This window comes from Taudactylus pleione, unplaced genomic scaffold, assembly GCF_031769625.1.
Source record: "Taudactylus pleione unplaced genomic scaffold, aTauple2 ptg000281l, whole genome shotgun sequence".
NCBI lineage: Eukaryota > Metazoa > Chordata > Amphibia > Anura > Myobatrachidae > Taudactylus > Taudactylus pleione.
The window spans coordinates 538890-547500 of record NW_028284683.1 but is presented as its reverse complement, the minus strand read 5'-3'; positions in this window follow the sequence as shown (position 1 = coordinate 547500).

Sequence of the window (8611 nt, the reverse complement as noted above, 5' to 3'; positions counted from 1 at the left end):
CTATCTCATATCTATTTAACTATCTATCTCATATCTATCTATCTATCTATCTCATATCTATTTAACTATCTATCTATCTATCTATCTATCTCATATCTATCTATCTATCTCATATCTATCTATCTATCTATTTATCTATCTGTCTATCTCATATCTATTTATCTATCTATATATCTAATACCTGTCTATCTATCTATCTCATATCTATCTATCTATCTATCTATCTATCTATCTATCTATCTATCTATCTATCTATCTATCTATCTATCTCATATCTCTCTATATATCTATCTATCTATCTCATATCTCTCTATCTATCTAATATCTATCTATCTCATCTATCGATCTATCTCATATCTATCTATCTCATATCTATCTATCTATCTCATATCTATCTATCTATCTATCTATCTATCTATCTATCTATCTATCTATCTATCTATCTCATATCTCTCTATCTCATATCTATCTATCTATCTATCTAATATATATCTCATATCTATCTATCTATCTATCTATCTATCTATCTATCTATCTATCTATCTATCGCTCTGTAGCGTTATCATTAGTATAGCCCCTATATCTCCCACTTTCCCTCCCTGTCCCATTGTGTATACTTGGAGGCTGCACTAAATATTCCCTCAGCACTTTTTGGGGAGCATATGAGGCTGGTTATAACAAAGTAACACACAACTGAAAATAGGAAAATAAAATGGTGATAAGATATTTGGACGTTGCTGCCCCAGGCATGGGGGTAATGTATGTGACTAGTTAACCTGAACCTAACAGTGCTGGATCTCCCCATTAATAAGTGCCCCCTCCCACTTTTATCCCTCTAGAGTCACCTCTCTCTGCCATCACCACAGTCTCTATCGTCCTGCTGTCTCTTCTCCTCTGATATCTGTCCATCAGTCAGCAGCCGTCCCTCCTGCGCTCCCTCTGTCACAGCTCTGGTGATGGGGTCTCCTCGCCTCCTGTTATAGCTCCCTGTGAAAAGTGTTAATGAATTTGGGAATGACTGAGGCCCTGCGCTGTGGGGTATCGGGGGGGAAGAGAGCTGGTACAGGCCGCAACGTGTCTCTGTCATACTGGGAATGGATGAGACTCTTTAAGTGTCCGGATCAGTCTTGTCATGTGGAAGGCCCCGCAGTGGCTTCAAGTGTAGCATTATGTTGTTCATGACTGGAATAATATGTGTTACACAAAATGGTCACAATCTGCAGCTGTTTCCCAAACCTAAAAGGGACCAGGGAGGAGGAGGGACATTCCTGTGAGAAATTCTGTGCTGGAGATGACTTAACGCTGAACTTCAGTTGTATTTCATCCAACAGTCACTTCCAATAAGAAATTTGTTAAAAACGTAAACTGAACCCATCACTTACATGGTGGAAGAGGTAGGTTCATGCCTCATCAGCGATGTCACTAACTTCTAGGGAATTTAATATTATGTGATATCTCTGGCGCACCTGAGAGATGTAGTCCTGCTCCATCTGAGAGGCGGGTCATAAACTTTACTTACGTTCAACTGTAAACATTTCAACTGGATTAATTGATCATTGCTCCGGCGCGGCGACATCTGACCTGAAAATCATCTGTCTCCCAAAATGTTTTGACTGCTCCTTTTGGGGCAGTGTAGTTAATGCGCCTGCATGACCTAGAGTTCACGCAGGCACACAAAAGCCCTGGCGTCCGGTGGAAGGAGCCATACAGTGGCGGAGGGAAGGGTCGCTCTGTGCAACCCGGTACTGCTTCCTATAGTGAAGGAGTGGGTTGCAGGAGCACGCGCCATCTGAAGATAGCGAATGCTCTCGCAGTCAAGCTCCAAAAATATTGTATGATACTAGTGTATGGGGACAGCAGGCCATTCCGGGAGAGAAAGGTAAGTAGGAGATATCTATGATACTAGTGTATGGGGACAGCAGGCCATTCCGGGAGAGAAAGGTAAGTAGGAGATATCTATGATACTAGTGTATGGGGACAGCAGGCCATTCCGGGAGAGAAAGGTAAGCAGGAGATATCTGTGATACTAGTGTATGGGGACAGCGGCCATTGCGGGAGAGGAAGGTAAGCAGGAGATATCTGTGATACTAGTGTATGGGGACAGCGGGCCATTCCAGGAGAGAAAGGTAAGCAGGAGATATCTGTGATACTAGTGTATGGGGACAGCGGGCCATTCCGGGAGAGGAAGGTAAGCAGGAAATATCTGTGATACTAGTGTATGGGGACAGAGGGCCATTCCGGGAGAGGAAGGTAAGTAGGAGATATCTGTGATACTAGTGTATGGGGACAGCGGGCCATTCCGGGAGAGAAAGGTAATCAGGAGATATCTGTGATACTAGTGTATGGGGACAGCGGGCCATTCTGGGAGAGAAAGGTAAGCAGGAGATATCTGTGCTACTAGTGTATGAGGACAGCGGGCCATTCCGGGAGAGAAAGGTGAGCAGGAGATATCTGTGGTACTAGTGTATGGGGACAGCGGGACATTCCGGGAGAGAAAGGTATGCAGGAGATATCTGTGATACTAGTGTATGGGGACAGCGGGACATTCCGGGAGAGAAAGGTATGCAGGAGATATCTGTGATACTAGTGTATGAGGACAGCGGACATTCTGGGAGAGAAAGGTAAGCAGGAGATATCTGTGATACTAGTGTATGGGGACAGCGGGACATTCCGGGAGAGAAAGGTAAGTAGGAGATATCTGTGATACTAGTGTATGGGGACAGCGGCCATTCCGGGAGAGGAAGGTAAGCAGAAGATATCTGTGCTACTAGTGTATGAGGACAGCGGCCATTCCGGGAGAGGAAGGTAAGCAGGAGATATCTGTGCTACTAGTGTATGAGGACAGCGGACATTCTGGGAGAGAAAGGTAAGCAGGAGATATCTGTGATACTAGTGTATGGGGACAGCGGCCATTCCGGGAGAGAAAGGTAAGCAGGAGATATCTCTGATACTAGTGTATGGGGACAGTGGCCATTCCGGGAGAGAAAGGTAAGTAGGAGATATCTGTGATACTAGTCTATGGGGACAGCAGCCATTCCGGGAGAGAAAGGTAAGCAGGAGATATCTGTGATACTATAGTTTGGGGTCACCGGCCATTCCGGGAGAGGAAGGTAAGCAGGGGATATCTGTGATACTAGTGTATGGGGACAGCGGGCCATTCCGGGAGAGGAAGGTAAGCAGGAAATATCTGTGATACTAGTGTATGGGGACAGCAGGCCATTCCGGGAGAGAAAGGTAAGTAGGAGATATCTGTGATACTAGTGTATGGGGACAGCGGCCATTGCGGGAGAGGAAGGTAAGCAGGCGATATCTGTTATACTAGTGTATGGGGACAGCGGGCCATTCCAGGAGAGAAAGGTAAGCAGGAGATATCTGTGATACTAGTGTATGGGGACAGCGGGCCATTCCGGGAGAGGAAGGTAAGCAGGAAATATCTGTGATACTAGTGTATGGGGACAGAGGGCCATTCCGGGAGAGGAAGGTAAGTAGGAGATATCTGTGATACTAGTGTATGGGGACAGTGGGCCATTCCGGGAGAGAAAGGTAAGTAGGAGATATCTGTGATACTAGTGTATGGGGACAGCGGGCCATTCCGGGAGAGAAAGGTAAGCAGGAGATATCTGTGATACTAGTGTATGGGGACAGCGGGACATTCCGGGAGAGGAAGGTAAGCAGAAGATATCTGTGCTACTAGTGTATGAGGACAGCGGGCCATTCCGGGAGAGAAAGGTAAGTAGGAGATATCTGTGATACTAGTGTATGGGGACAGCGGGCCATTCCGGGAGAGAAAGGTAAGCAGGAGATATCTGTGATACTAGTCTATGGGGACAGCGGCCATTCCGGGAGAGAAAGGTAAGCAGGAGATATCTGTGATACTAGTGTATGGGGACAGCGGGACATTCCGGGAGAGGAAGGTAAGTAGGAGATATCTGTGATACTAGTGTATGGGGACAGCGGCCATTCCGGGAGAGAAAGGTAAGCAGGAGATATCTGTGATACTAGTGTATGGGGTCAACGGCCATTCCGTGAGAGGAAGGTAAGCAGGGGATATCTGTGATACTAGTGTATGGGAACAGCGGGCCATTCCGGGAGAGAAAGGAAAGCAGGAGATATCTGTGATACTAGTATATGGGGACAGCGGCCATTCCGGGAGAGGAAGGTAAGTAGGAGATATCTGTGATACTAGTATATGGAGACAGCGGCCATTCCGGGAGAGGAAGGTAAGTAGGAGGTATCTGTGATACTAATGTATGGGGACAGCGGCCATTCCGGGAGAGGATGGTAAGTAGGAGATATCTGTGATACTAGTGTATGGGGACAGCGGGCCATTCCGGGAGAGAAAGGTAAACAGGAGATATCTGTGATACTAGTGTATGGGGACAGCGGGCCATTCCGGGAGAGAAAGGTGAGCAGGAGATATCTGTGGTATTAGTGTATGGGGACAGCAGCCATTCCGGGAGAGAAAGGTAAGCAGGAGATACCTGTGATACTAGTGTATGGGGACAGCGGGCCATTCCGGGAGAGGAAGGTAGGCAGGAGATATCTGTGATACTATTGTATGGGGACAGCGGGCTATTCCGGGAGAGAAAGGTAAGCAGGAGATATCTGTGATACTAGTGTATGGGGACAGCGGCCATTCCGGGAGAGGAAGGTAAGCAGGAGATATATCTGTGATACTAGTGTATGGGGACAGCGGGCCATTCCGGGAGAGGAAGGTAAGCAGGAGATATCTGTGATACTAGTGTATGGGGACAGCGGGGCATTCCGGGAGAGGAAGGTAAGCATGAGATATCTGTGATACTAGTGTATGAGGACAGCAGCCATTCCGAGAGAGGAAGGTAAGTAGGAGATATCTGTGATACTAGTGTATGGGGACAGCGGGCCATTCCGGGAGAGAAAGGTATGCAGGAGATATCTGTGATACTAGTGTATGGGGACAGCGGGTCATTCTGGGAGAGAAAGGTAAGCAGGAGATATCTGTGATACTAGTGTATGGGGACAGCGGGTCATTCCGGGAGAGGAAGGTAAGCAGGAGATATCTGTGATACTAGTGTATGGGGACAGCGGGTCATTCCGAGAGAGGAAGGTAAGTAGGAGATATCTGTGATACTAGTGTATGGGGACAGCGGGCCATTCCGGGAGAGAAAGGTAAGTAGGAGATATATGTGATATATGTGATACTAGTGTATGGGGACAGAGGGCCATTCCGGGAGAGGAAGGTAAGCAGGAAATATCTGTGATATCTCCTGCATTCATTTTTTGATGAATGGCCCGAAAACTTAATTTCTTTTTTTTTTTTTTTGTAAAAATTAAGTGGTAATGAATAGAGCCGTTAAAGAGAGTGAATGATCTGATGTCTCTTTATTTTACACGTTATATATCAGCTAGCCCCCGGCTCCCCCCCCAATGTTGCATCATTACCCGGCCACGCCCCCCCCTTCCCCCCGCCGCAGTGCGCAGACATTCTGCTCCCTCCCGGAAGGAGGGAGCTGAATGTCGGCAAGCATGACTTACCGACATTCTGCATTCTCTCTCTTGGAGGAGGCTGCCAGGTCGGTGCAGAAGGGAGGGTGGGGGTGGCTTAAGTGGGCGGAGCGGGGGCGTGCTGGCATGATCGGGGGCAGGGTTACAATGACGTGATTCAGCGCAAATTTAGTCATCGTCCCCCGAACCGCCCACTTTCACGTGCGGTCATGGGGGTGACGCAGGGAGCCTGCGGCCATTTCAGAGGGACTTACCTACTCTTGTGGCACCCGATTTTCGTGAGGCTCCCGGCAGTCCCGGGAGAATAGGCCAGTATGAGGAGCATGACAAATATCCTGCACTCCTCATTCATCATCAGTCACTCTCTAGCATCTTATATAACACACACACACTCCAGCTCTCTCCCTTCCATCAGGTTCATGCAATTTGTCCTCCCTATAATGCAGCACACACCCCCTGTAATACAACACACATGTCCTCCTATAGAGCTATGGAGCACACATCTCCAGGAAACCAGCACAATTCCTTAGGAATAAATCACCTATAATGCAGAACACATACTTGGGCACTCAGTAGCCATCAGTGTGTTGGTGAGTGGCGGCCATTTTCTTGTAGCACACGTCTTCTCTCCAGTTTTTCCTCCATAGTGGGTGGATAGTGATGACATCATCACTGTGTTGTACCCACCTGGTCCAGCCTTAGTTAGGTTGTATCACTAGACTCTCCAGGGAAGACTCAGTAGAAGGTTAATGTCCGCGCCATTCCTCTACACAAATGTAATATAGTCCATTTTGCTGCCACTGTGAGCTGTAAGGAGAATCCAGATTCTTCCTGGGGGTAACAATGTATAAAAGGATTAAGCTCTTGGGCACAGGTTGGCTAGATGAATCTATAGCATACTGGCCAACTCTCCCTCATTGTCAGGAAGACTGCCTGAAATAGCAGCAATCTCCCTGACTCCCTGAAGAGTCCAGCAATCTCCCTGATTGCACCTTACCCCCATTATGAAGCTGATTTATATTAAAAAAAAAACAGAGATATATACATTCAAATGGGATCATTAGTATAATTTCCCTGCATTGGGTATAAGGCACAATGATCCCTATGGCTACATGTATTTTCAGAAAAAAATGTGTGCGTTTTCTATAACAAATAGATCTTTGCTTTGAGCTTTGGGGCTCGTTAACATTTGGACGTAAGTCAGTTATATGACACGCCTCTCAGATGTAGCAGTACACGCCCATCACATGTATGACACGCCTCTCAGATGTAGCAGTACACGCCTATCACATGTATGACACGCCTCTCAGATGTAGCAGTACATACCTATCACATGTATGACACGCCTCTCAGATGTAGCAGTACATGCCTATCACATGTATGACACGCCTCTCAGATGTAGCAGTACACGCCTATCACATGTATGACACGCCTCTCAGATGTAGCAGTACACGCCTATCACATGTATGACACGCCTCTCAGATGTAGCAGTAGACGCCTATCACATGTACGACACGCCCCTCAGATGTAGCAGTAGACGCCTATCACATGTACGACACGCCCCTCAGATGTAGCAGTACACGCCTATCACATGTATGACACACCTCTCAGATGTAGCAGTAGACGCTTATCACATGTACGACACGCCCCTCAGATGTAGCAGTACACGCCCACTTTACCACCGCGCTCATAGGTGCTGCTATCACAATCTCCCTAAATGCTTTTTCAAAAGTAGGCCAGCATGTTCTATAGCAGGAGTGGAGAACCTATTTTCTGCCAAGTGCCATTTTGATATATATAACATAATTCGCGGGCTGGTGCAAGCCACGCCGCCTCTGTGTAACGTATTGCCGGTGATTACAGCAATGCCCAGAGCATCCTGAGGATGCTCCGGGGAGCTGTAAGGGCAGCGTTGTGAACGTCTGAAGTGTCCTAAGGGCACTTCAGGCAGCACTGCTGCATAGATGCTGACTGCAGGGTGTCATTCTAGGCCCCCTGCTAGTCAAATGAGGCTAGCAGGTAAAAGCTCAGAGGGCTAGCAGGTAAAAGCTTCGAGGGCCAGACCAAATGATTCCGAGGGCCTTATACGGCCCCCAGGAAGGAGGTAACCCATCCCTGTTCTATAGTGAATCACAATTTTCCTGATATCTGTCTCTATGGGGGAGATGTACTAAGACTGGGATTGGTTAGGTTTAGGCACATACCCCCCCTGTAAGTGCCTAAACCTAATCCCCCCTTCCCTGCAGCCTAAATTTAACCCTCCCGGGGGGGGTGCCTAACCCTAAGCCCCCCTCCTTTTGTGCCCCTAACCTAATCCACCACCCACCCGGTTTACCTTCGATCGGGATGCCGGGTATCAGGTTCCCGGCGTAGGTAAAATGACAGGCGTCGGGATTTCGATGCCTCTTATTAGACCCTTGCCGGGATTAGACAGTCGGGATCCCGACTGCATACCCTAAGCCTGGGAGAGAGATAAAGTGTAAGGAGATAAAGTACCAGCTCCTAACTCATTTTACAGGCTGTGTTTGAAAAATGACAGACAGGAGCTGATTGGTTGGTACTTTATGTCTTTCCACTCTCTCTCTCTCCAAGGCTCAGTGCATCTCCCCTTATGTGAGGACCAATAGTGGTGAGAGTGAATGGTCGATATATTATATACTGTATATACTGTATCTTCCAAAAATATTTATTTCAAAATGGAGATACTGGGGGAGATGTAAGAAACGCTGAAGCGGAATCAGTGCACGTTATGTGCTCTGACACCGCTTCTCCCCGATGTATGATCGGGGGTTTGGCGGTAAATAACAGGGGTCGCATAGCGCCTGTCATTATCGGCGCTGCTGTCTACAAGATAGCAGCGTCGATAGCCTGGGCCATGTATGAACGGTCAGACCGTTCCGCCCACTGTAGTTGTCGCTATCGACAGCTACAGCCTGGCGCTGCCCTTTCCCCACAGCAGGGACAGCGCTGTCCCTGCTGCGGCGGCTGCCGGCTCCAGGACTGCACGCGGGATCTCTCAATACTTGTGAGATCCCGCGCATGCTCAGTGGAGACACAGCGCATCAGCACTAGGCTGGGAGTTAACGCTCCCCCGCTCCTGTTGATGAGATGTTCTTACATCACATTG